General features: G+C 44.6%; 1 long non-coding RNA gene across 1 annotated transcript; it reads right to left on the reverse strand.

Annotated features, from left to right (window-relative positions):
• Positions 1-584: 584 nt before the first annotated feature.
• On the reverse strand, positions 585-7,673 carry LOC144123287 (uncharacterized). Its single transcript, XR_013313060.1, has 3 exons — positions 7,537-7,673; positions 3,584-3,639; positions 585-714 (listed from the first exon to the last, which is right to left on the reverse strand). It is a non-coding gene; the product is annotated as an uncharacterized LOC144123287 (long non-coding RNA).
• Between the last annotated feature and the right edge of the window lie 3,947 nt (positions 7,674-11,620).

An 11,620-nucleotide genomic window follows, 5' to 3' on the forward strand; every position in this document is an offset into this window, starting at 1 on the left:
AGTTAACCAGCATATATACCACTTTAAAGCCCAAAAATATGTAGATACCGCATTTCACCCTAGTAACAAGCTGGTTAGAATTACGAAGCCGGGTTATATAGTTGTCTCTGTTCGTCTACACGACTGTATGCCTCGATAGGTCAGCGTCCTAGGCGTGATCACAAAAGACAACCGAACAGCAGGTAAGTTATTAGAATATGAACTCCAAGTTAAGCGTCTACATGCGTAAGCCAAAAGAGTCTCGAACAATCACTCACTTGAGCCGCTCACATGACCTGGAAGAGAACTCGGACATGGCGCCCGTGCTGTCGAACCAGGTGTTGTCGGAGGCCAGCAATGCCAGCCGTCAAAATTCCTGGGGCAGAAAGGCGCTGTAGGTTGAAAGAATAATCAATTATAAATCATCAAGACCAGGGAACGACATTTTGCAAACTCTTGCCTATTCACAACTCTTAAGGTGACCAAGTTAGAGGTGAGCACGTTTGAGATAAGGAGCCGTCGAAGAACCTTTAGTTCCGGCGGGCATTACCGATTGAAGGCTGTAATCAGCCCGAACTGAAACTTCGTTACAATCTCACCGCGATTGTTGCTTTCGGCGTCGAGTAGCGCCGGCCTCTCACACTCGTACAGCGCCTTCAGCTGGGCGAACACCCGCTCGGTGAAATCGTCATGGACTCCAGCGCCGCAGAACGGAAGGAAGTGAGCCGACACGACCTACACGAGAGAATATAACGAAAAAAAGGTGTCCCAAGGGATACATCACAATGCGAACTTAGTCTCGCAACTCTTTCGGCAGGCGATGTTAGTAACTGTATTTAGAAACGGTCGAAATAAACACGTTGTATGATGCGCTGTTTGAAAGTTCATATAAATGCAACAAATTGCACCAGTGTTTTAAATACAAATGCCGCCAGTGTGAAAATAAAAACTGAATGTGGACAATTTCTCTTTCACATTTTTTTTCGTTGTTCATAGCGACAACAACCGCATTTCATTGTATGCGCCTAGCATTTTATGAATGTGCCTTTATACACTTGACCATATAATTGCCGCATGAGCAGCATCAAACAATGTCGCCCTTTATGAGAGACAGATCGGTCAAATTTAACGTGCTTACCATAAGACTGAGCGTGACAGTGATATTTTTAGGACTGTGGACGTTATTGACCACGTGTAAACAATGAGCGAGTACAAGGACCTCGTTAGGATTCATTTCTGTACGACCGATACGAAGTTTAAGAAGTCGCAGAGAAATAACTTCCCGCTAGGCCCGCGAGAAATCTGATCTAAGCATTCAAAGAGTGCAAACCGCTAGCGTTCGACGCCATTTCATTATGCCCGCTGACTCAGTGGGCATACTTTAGCCCGCACCAACTTTTCTGGGAGGACTAGAGGTCATTCAAAGTAATGCTGAATTTGTGCTGGTTCAGGATTCGGATAAATGGGCGGAAAGTCTTTTACAGTTATCATAAGCATATGAAAGGAGCTCAAATGGTTCATATATAGGCAACATCAAAACCGGTTGGAGGAAAATTTCGCGTTATCAAAGCATCGAAAGTTATTATGCCACATGTGCGCAAATATTTAAACGAAATAAAACATTAGCCGAAATGTTTCCACAAGATTGGTATAATAACTCTTCGTATTGGCGTTTTATATACTTAATCTTGCGAGAAGACCTTCTTTACAGTCTTTACACAATATAAGACTCAAAGCCGAGACTTAACTGCACAAAATTAAAGTGACGAGTTTTTTTTTTGTGAAATTCATATGACAAGAGGCTTTGGTGATGAATCCGATGGCGCACATTTTTCCTCTTTATAGTTCTCAGGGTATAGTGATCTATGTACAAAGTGCAAGGCGAGTATATTTTTCTGCCTTCTTTTTTATGATGCCCGTATGTGTATGTGTTTAGTTAAGGCTTTCTCCTCTGCGAACATGTAAGTGTATGCATTACCCTACGGCAACTCAAGTAAGGCATATGTGGACATTAAGTTTAAAACCCGAAGCAACGAGGTGACAGCAAATGAATAGCAGCGGAAGACTGTCAATGCTTCTCATGTTCAGCGCGATACAAAACCATGCAGTGCCCTGTAGCACCAAAACCTACAGTTTAGTTCGATTGCCTGGACAGAAACAAGATATATCCGCATGACCTCAAGATGTCGTTGCAAAGAAGCCAGATGTCCCTGCGTTTTTACGAAGCCGCCAGAACTGCGGAAAATACCGTTAACACTGAACCAGGGGCCACGCTCATGTATGGAAAACGAAAAAAAAAATGGTGGCGCTTTAGCTCTGGTTAAACCTAAAGTGGCGCGATAGCTACAGCTGGCCGAGTGCAACTTGCTCAACTGAATTGCAAAGTCAGCCTTTCACCGCTCCGTTTCGCTGGGCGTTATTTCTTCATCGTCGTCCCACTTGACACGGCGCATGCGCACAGCTGTGGCAGCTCTGTTTCACCGGCGCGCCGCGCCGCCGGCAGCCGCACCTGCTACGCGCCACGTGGCTGGTCACGTGACCACCCACGTGACGAACCACGTGATCAGCCACGGCGCCGCACCGCCGGCAACTGCTTCGCACCACGTGACCAACCACGTGACAGCGTGGCGGCGCTTCCACGGCGCAGCCACAGGGTAGCAGCGCCGCCACCGCCACGCTGAAGGATCGAAATGCTACCGTAATGTAGCTATTGCTACAAAATCAGGAAAAGGAAAGTACAACAAAGAGTTGTAACGTTTAACTTTTTTAACTTTTCAATGAATCGTGGCATGCTCCCAGGGGAGCTTGTAAGTGACAAATGCCTGCTGCTATTATGAAATCATTACTAACATTACTACTGCCATTATTATCAACTTCAAGTGCGCATCGCTGAGCATCCATATGCCTATTACAGCAATACTGTGACGCCTGTAGACTCACTGTTCATGACAACGAGGGACCGTAGTGAGGCCGACAGGACTGCTAAGAAGCGATTGAATTCATCTTGTCTACTGCTAGATTTTGAATTCATAGCGCGGGGTGCCCACGGATGTTGTAAACAATTTAAGGAAATTAAAAAACTCTTTGAAAACACTTAAAGAAATGTACAATGTAAAGAATTCAACCAAAGGGGACATTATTTATGAGGATAATGAGAAGCCCGGCCCGAGGAGCGGCGATAGGGATGGCGACGGAGAACCTTAGAGGTGTCTGCAACTAGGCAACAGGTGTACTGTCAGATTGCATGTACATATGAATTATTTCCCCTCAATACAGTGTGAACTTTGAACCGAAAACGTGAATTTCGTATAAGAGCCGCACCCCGCCAAAACCGCGAAAAATGTGCGGCCCTTATTTGAGTGTATACGGTACCTACGAGGACTAGGAACCAATTCATATTGTTCGAAACGCTGCCTCAAGATGCGTATCTTCCACGCCTTGAAGGAACCTTTTACTTAAAAGTGTTCAAAAAGCTATAATAGCGAGGGTGAGAAACAACACTTCTCTCGCTATTTCCAGCAGTGTGCCTACGAAACCATCGTGCCAGCAAGTTATCTACAACAGAACGCTCAGGCCATGCAAATAACACACACATCGAACTTACCAGTGGTAGCAACAGTATGCGACCTTGAGTCATTGTTATGTAGTACAACCACGAATCTGTAAAAAAAAATATCCAATATGGGGCAGCTAGATAAGACTTTCACTTTTAATAGACACCTAAGACCACAGCGATACGAGATGGTTAGTCGACAAGTGACTAAATGAAAGCATTGACAAAATACAAGCCTACAATTCAAATGATTAAAAAAAGAGTGTTCAAGGAAAATCTCTAAAACCAGTTAAGTATAGCTCGGCCGTTATAGCTGAGCTCAAAAGAAAGATACAAAAACTTCATTTATATCATAATTTGTGATTTCTTTTCTCTCCGACTCAATAGTACAACCGCACTCAGACGTTTATGGAAGGCAATATGCGTGAACAATACAAATTGCATCGCTGTCATTCCATGCATCCAGGAGTATATACTAGCAGAAAAATTACCAATCTGTGAAAAACGCAGTGAAAAGCTAGATCTGAAAAGTGTGCTTTATACGCAAAGAAATTAAATTTCTTCAAAGGGATGCCTTTTTTCTGCGGCGGGTCTGCTTCATAACCGTAGCACCGAGCTCTCTTTGTGGTATGTAGGTAAAGGTTGCTCCTGCGTAAGCTATACTAAATCAGGTATCGGCTCCCATAGTCACTGTACGAAGGACTCATTACGTTGATTGACACGGGACACCAATTTACGGACGTCGGGAGACTTTTGTAGTAACGGTGCGATTAGTCCGACGTTATCAGCAAGCAAACAACTACCCCGTCTCCCAGTCACCCTCGAACATCCCACGCCTTTCCTCTCTCTTTCCTTTTAGAGGGAGGAGGGCTCCCCTTTCGGGAGGCAGAATACCATCCCCTCCGAGGCAGTTGTGCAGGGAGGTCCGGCGTGTCCGGCGCCTGCTTGCTGCAAGGTAAAGGGGGATGGCCGGTGCGGCTGCCGCTTCCCGCTTCAACAGCTTTATTCCTTCTATTTAATTAGGAGGCAGGAACGCAGGTGTTCAGAGAGCGAGGGGATGTTCTCAGCATGAAGACTCCTACACAGCTGTAGCACTGATTACTTGCGAATGACATAATTAAAAAGCTCTGGTTTTTACACAAGCACAGATATCAGTATACTATTCGCAATTTTTCGTAGGCTATGTTGAGATTCTGCTGACAGTCACTGCAATATCTGCTGCATACAGAAACGTGAAGCCGTTAGAATGAAGTACAAGCAGCCACACTTGTCACAACACCAGAGATAAAATCAAAATCTCACTTTTCACTCCTTTTGCTGTTTTAAATGCAACATCAAAGGAATCTCTGGTTGCCAAAATGTCAAAAGCGACTGGATGCCAAAAAGCGACTGTCGTCCCAAAGTTACTTTAATGCGCCAAGTACATTCATGAACACACGAGTCTTTGATGACATCCCTCATCAGTCACTTTTCTTTCCTTTAGCTTCTCTTCAGGAGCGACAGCGCCCCAGCCCACTTTGATGCTTTTTATATATGAGGAACCTTGCGACCAGCGCTCGCCACATGCCTAAGAAGAGGGGATGGTGCCAGCATATGCTACACAGAACGGTAGGATATCGGCCGCGGCTCGACCCCACCGTCACCGCCTCCGCCTAACACCACGTTGAAATACAACAAATTAGAGCTGGCTACCGACGATGCTGATAGACGGTGCCACGGGACCTGTGTTCTAGGGTTCGCGTGCGTTACATATTGACGCTAACACACACGGCTCTGTCGCCTAGCTTACCAAGTGCCACCAGGACGGCGCTGGTGCCTTTCGGGCTGCAGGGAAAAACTTAGGCTCCTTCGTACAGCGCGATATCTTCGCCCACCACTGGAACACGAAGACACTGTTGTCGACTCATTCGCTGCTCCGACAGCAGGGCAGCACATAGCACCAGGCATACTGAAAGCTTCGCCAAAGTTCGTTTAGGTTTGCCTCCTTATTTCCTCCGTTCTGAGGCCAAGGTCATAAGCGGCGCGCCAACAACGAGAGCTAAAAGCATATCATGCTTAATATGGGAAAAGGAAATATTTGGTACTGGATTTCTTTGTAGCTTAAATGTACTCAGTGTGGACAAATAAAAAAAGGATGTGCGGAAAGAGAAGGCAACAGGACGTAGCGCAGCTATCAACTCAATCTTTGTTTGACAAAATGGAAAGTTCGTGCCAACACTGGAAATGCGCATGCGTGCGTACCACATTGTTACTTCTTTATCCTTTAACTGCTATCTGCTCTTTTCATTTCATTCTAATCTCATCGTGTTTTAAAGTAACCTTTCGTGTGCTGGCGATAAAGTATGCCTCCACATTTTCGTTGCTTGTTCTGTTGTATGCAGAAAGTGCGCGCACTTCCTGAAGCTGCTGCTTGCATTTTTTTGCAGTTTTCGCAATCTTCCAGCATTCGGAGCGCTTTCAATCGAATTCAATGTTCCGTAGTTCTTCTACAGGCTTTCACTGGGGCAGCGGCTTCTGCCCCCCCCCCCCCTCCCCTTTTCGTGACTTCAACCGCAAAAAAATTGAATAGTGTAAACAACCCCTTCTTCAGATCTCACAAACGGTCGCTTGCACTGTACCCGCATGACTAGCCACTCCCACGCTTAATATTGCTGTTAACCTTCTAACACAGAGCCTTTAATATATTCGCAGCAGAAAGGACCAGAACACGTTGTGCTTGCGAGCTATTTTTTAGTGCGGTGTCATATTTTATGCACGTAAGCAACTATCCCAGGTCTTACGCTCCTATCGTCCTTTTTGTAGAGCCACAAGGTACTGCGTTAAAGACACAACACAAAGAAAGACACGCAAACAAGACTGCGCTCGTCCTGACTGGGTGTATCTGTTTGCGTCGTGTTCTTAGCGCAATTCGTTATGGCGTTACAGCATAGTAATCAACAATCCCGGCAACAAATCTCGCTAAGGCCTATCGTCCTTGCTCGACGCAGTTGTTCTCTTGCCTTTTATGAGCTTCAGGCAGTCGTCCACATAAGGCCTAATAAAGGGATTCGGATAGCCACTCAGCATGAGTATGGCAACCTGAATATAAGCACTGTTAAGGACATCGCGTTAGCGTGATTGTTAATACTCTGTAACAAACAAGCCTTCGCTATTCCTCCCGTTCAATCCTGTCTTGACAAAATATTTTTCGCCTCCGCTGTGGCTCAGTGCTTTTGGCACTCGGCTGCTGACCCCTAAGACGCGGGTTCGATCCCGGCCGCGGCGGTCGAATTTCGATAAAGGAGAAATTCTAGAGGTCCGTGCAATGTCAGTAAACGTTAAAGAACCCCAGGTGGTCGAAATTTTCGGAGCCCTTCACGACGGTGTCCCGCGTACCCGGAGTCGCTTAGGGATGTTAAACCCCCATAAGTCATAAGCCATAAAATATTATTCAATTGACAGTTGTGCTATGTCATGTTGTTGCCTTTTTTTCCGTAGGTCCTCATTAACTCTCTCAAATCACAGCCTATTAAAGCTACAAAGTAAGGTACATGCGTGTCATGATAGCTGCTAGCAGTGCATATTCTCATAGCAGTATGTACTCAATAATGCAATGCGGAAAAATTAAGAAACCTGTTAACGCCTAAAGAAACACTATGCAGCAAACGACGTGGACCTGTGGCACTCATAACGAGAAAGAACCTCGACTTATATATCTACACTTAAGGCATAACTAAAGCAACACTGTCCCTTCTGTGTTACAGTTCCTTCAGCTTAATTCTGCAAATGATGCGATAACTGTCACAGCCACGCGCATAACGTGTTTACCTCAGGAGATATTCGAGCACTGAATCTGGTACCAAAGGCACAGTAGCCAACAAGAGTGATTGCAAGCATTAATTTATTGTACTGAAAACAGATTCTAGCTCAACTGCCCTCCAATCCCGACAACTTCTCGCTGGACCTGAATTTCAACCTTTAAAACGAACGCTCAGAAAAACAAGAGCCGAAGGGGCTGCACTTACCAATACCGCGGTTTTTAACGGCTACCTGAAGATGGTAGCCCAATGCTGCCCAACTGACACGCCATTATCACTGGTGGCATCACCGTTCACTGAGGCGAACAATATATCTGCTCCAGGCATCACTCGCTTCATTATCCACGCTAACGCTATTGGATGCTGCCATCTTGGTCGTGTAAAGCACTGCGCAGCTATGATGTCAAAACCCTTATGGCGTAAGTGCACCACGTGCACGAGGCACGCTCTTGCATAAGTGTGTTCACACGGTGGAACGCGGAGGAAACAAATATGTGATGTGCAGCATTCAAAGCAGCACCGCATGATTGCACGCCCAACAATAGTTTGCCCGGTTCTTCGTCGCGGTTATAGACACTCACATGCGTTGTGCGATACGTTGCTTCCACTCCCGCTAGGAGCCGTAGTCGATGCGATCCTTTAATATCGACGAAGTTCGGTGCCAGCGTCATCAAGGCAAAGTCAACTGTCAAAAACTCTGCTTGATTATCAACCCACCAAGCTTCGCTTATGAGGCGCGCTTGTGTAAGTGTGGGCACAAAGAGCCAACATTATTTGGCAGATATATGAAACCGTGTATTTTCTGTGTGTTTCTTAATGGAATTCCCTCAATTCCCCTGAAGTATTCGTGACATCATACGAAATTTTTTGCACTCCACCCTTTTAGTACCCGCCGCCTCTGGTGGTACATCTAGATTTCATGTGTTCTGTATGACTTTAAGAGACGAACGGCTCTGAAGTGATATTTGTATCAGTCATAAAGATCGCATATAGCAAAATTAAAATCAGCTTATGGAACGTTTCATTATGACGTTGAAAACAAGAAAATCTCTGCACCGAAAGCAAAAAAAAAAATGTTTACTATTTTCGCAGCGGTGGCCTAGTGGCCTGAGCATCCGCCTCGCATGTGTGAGGTGCGGGGTTCCATCCCCAGTGCCGCCGGGTACCCACCGGTGATACAATAAGCACAAGCTTTCCCCTGGTCTGGTGCTCGGCTTCTTTAGGGAGAAATGCATGCGAAATGGGTCTTTGACCCACCTTGAGTATAACAAAAACCACCTTGTGCCGTGGCGCTCTTTGGCCACAGGTGCCCTTGCGCCATAAAAATCTATCATCATCATTATTTCCGCACCAGGGGTGCTGTATTCCCTAATAAAAATGGTTATAGACAGTCTAAAGACTTCTGATTGACTCTATTGCCTTCCGATAGATATTTCCTTTTGCCTATGCATAGTCTATAGAATGCCTATAGATAAAAGTCTACTAGAATTGTATGGCCATAAATCTATAGATTGTCTATAGACTGTCAATAGGATTTGTATTGCCTAGAGACCGTTCTTTAGGGTTTGTCTATAGAGAGTCTATAGACTTTACAGACAGAAGTCTATGGACAGTCTATAGACTGTCTAAATAAACTTTTGTAAGGGTTCAGCTTCACTAAATTGCGGCATTGCGTACTGGGTGGTATTTTTAAATGTCTGGATGTTTTTTTTATGTTTTGAATTGTGAGACATATGTGAGTGCGGTCCATGCCTACGAATAGTACAGCAAAATGGACATTATGTACGTGATAGAGCAACTTAAAACTTCATTTCTTAACTGAACTTTACTAATCAACTTCATAGTTTGGATTTTTGGTGACATGTTATGCTAAACTGAAGGCCCGCAACGTCGACGGTGAAACCTGTTTGAAATTTTTTTTAACCGGCAATGTGGTTCGAAAAATCTACACTCAGAAATTCGGTTTTCATAGCTCGTTGCATTGGCATTCTCGCGTTGCCCATTTATAAAATGGCGTTGCTGACCATGAAATCGCCGCCAAAATCACGTTAACTAGTTCACAGTTAAAAAATACAGAAATTGCAGCTTTGTTAGCTGCATTTTTTAAAGTCTAGCGACGCCATTTTATCAATGGGCAATGCTGGAAAGCAAAAGGCGAGCAGCTTCCAACGGTGCGTTTTTCAGCTTGTATATTTTGAAGAACTTTGCAGATTGAAAATTTCAAAACTACTCGCCATCAATATTGACGGCGTTCAATTTCGCAACATAATCTGGCACCCAAAAACTGACGAATTAAATGTTTGACACCTTATTTTAGTTCACTAATCTTATTTTCAGTGAGCCCTACCACGTACTGTATGCAATTCCCGCTTTGCTGGGAAATGAACTTGCACAGACTGCAGTTTCATATCTCTGGCACATTTTAAAATAAAAATCTTTGCATATTAAAAAACAATCACCACCTTTATCAGGCACATGATCAAGTGTTTTACTGAAAGCGAGAAAGTGAATATTTTACATTTTAAAGAGAAAAAGGCAGATCCCTAAAAGCGTACTTCGAAAGAGCGTGGCTGAGTTCCCAGATTAAATAAACAACTTGGCAGCATTGACAAATTATTACAAATGACAGCGTTTTGTCACTGATAGCATCGATAGTACTAACAATGACAAACCCTTAAGCATACGAGCAGTTTCTATGCCTACAAGATTATTCTTTTCTCACAAGGTAATTTACTTATAGGTAGAATAAAGGATTTTTAAAATTTGGTATTTCTTAAGTAGGTTGATGAGAACGTTCTGTAGTGGTTATTAGCGTGCACTTTTTCCTTTGTTATCTGTTTAGGATAAAACTTGTTCTTTGCAGCATGTAGTTGTGAATGCACCACTGAAAATTTCGGCAAGAACCACGTATACAGAATTACCACCATAAGGACTCTATACGAACTGCCAAATATGTGAAAATACCAGCGCTTTCTATAAGCAGTTTATACGTAGACGCATTTGTTTACGGTGACGTCCTCTAAACTGTCAGGAACTAGAAAAAGCGCGAAATAAATATTGAATGGAAGCGAAATACACTACAGCACTCGCATGCGTGTGTATCTTTCATGTTCTATTTCTTTATCCGCGGTCTTTTCTTTATTCTGAACATCGTGCTACGATCGCTACAAATCGTTACACTGCTCACAATTCATTCTAGAAGAGTTTAGTGCCGGCCATCAAAGGTCGGTCTAATACGCTAGCCAGCGTTGCTGTTATTAAAGTAACTCAAGGAGCGACCCATGCATGCACTGTCACCCATTTTTGCACGTGCATCTTCATTGAAACACATTGAAGGTCAGCTGATTGCGGCCATGCCCTGCAGCACCCCCTAGGTTGGCTGCATGAACCGGTTCAACGTACATAAAGCGCCGCCTTTCGATTTTAGAAGAGAATGTTTAAACCCGCCCTTGCTATCTGCGTTATCGGAACAGCCCCAATCTTGTAATTACTTCCGAAAGTACTGGCATTTCACAGTACTAAAAATTTCGTCTTGGTGCTGCAGCCAAATATGTAGTAATGTTTAATGGGCACACAAAAAAATTGGCGCTGGTTTAGCTCTGGTTAAAGCTGGAGTGACGCGATAGCTACAGCTGGCCGAGTGGAACTCGCTCAGTCGAACTGCAAAGTCTGTCTTTCGCCGCTGCGTTTCGCTGGGCGTTCCTACTTCACCTTCGTCCCTGGACGTGGCTCACACTTTCCTCTCTCTTCCCTCTCCACTCCCCCTCCTACTCGGTTTCGCCGGCGCTCCGCGCCACCGGCAGCTCCTCCGAGCCACGTGACCAACCACGTGACAGCGTGGCGCCTCCACGCTGAAGGATCGAAATCCTAGTGTAATGTAGCTATCGCTACAAAACGCGTACAACCAGACGCACATGAAACATAATGATGATGACTTTCGATTTTCACCTGGTATCTACATAACAACCTGATTTATTAAGTTATTCTTTAGACCAATTCATTTCTTTAATCTCAAAACATATCAGCAGGAATTCATTTCAGGTCGCCATCTTTTCAATGCGTCTTTCGATGCCGATACGTTCTCTGTTCTAAATGGTGGAGCCTTCGCGTCGAGGATTGAGACTGCGGATATGAGGCGGCCCTCAAAGCACGGCGCCGCGCACGAGTGCTTCCCCACGCATGGATGAATTCAAAAACATACAACGTGTGAATGTTAGCATAAAAGCAATATGATATCCTTAATGGTACCTTACGCAATAACGATCGCATTGTTTTAGTATCCGATGCTTAG

Source organism: Amblyomma americanum, chromosome 3 (assembly GCF_052857255.1).
Source record: "Amblyomma americanum isolate KBUSLIRL-KWMA chromosome 3, ASM5285725v1, whole genome shotgun sequence".
Taxonomy (NCBI): Eukaryota; Metazoa; Arthropoda; class Arachnida; order Ixodida; family Ixodidae; genus Amblyomma; species Amblyomma americanum.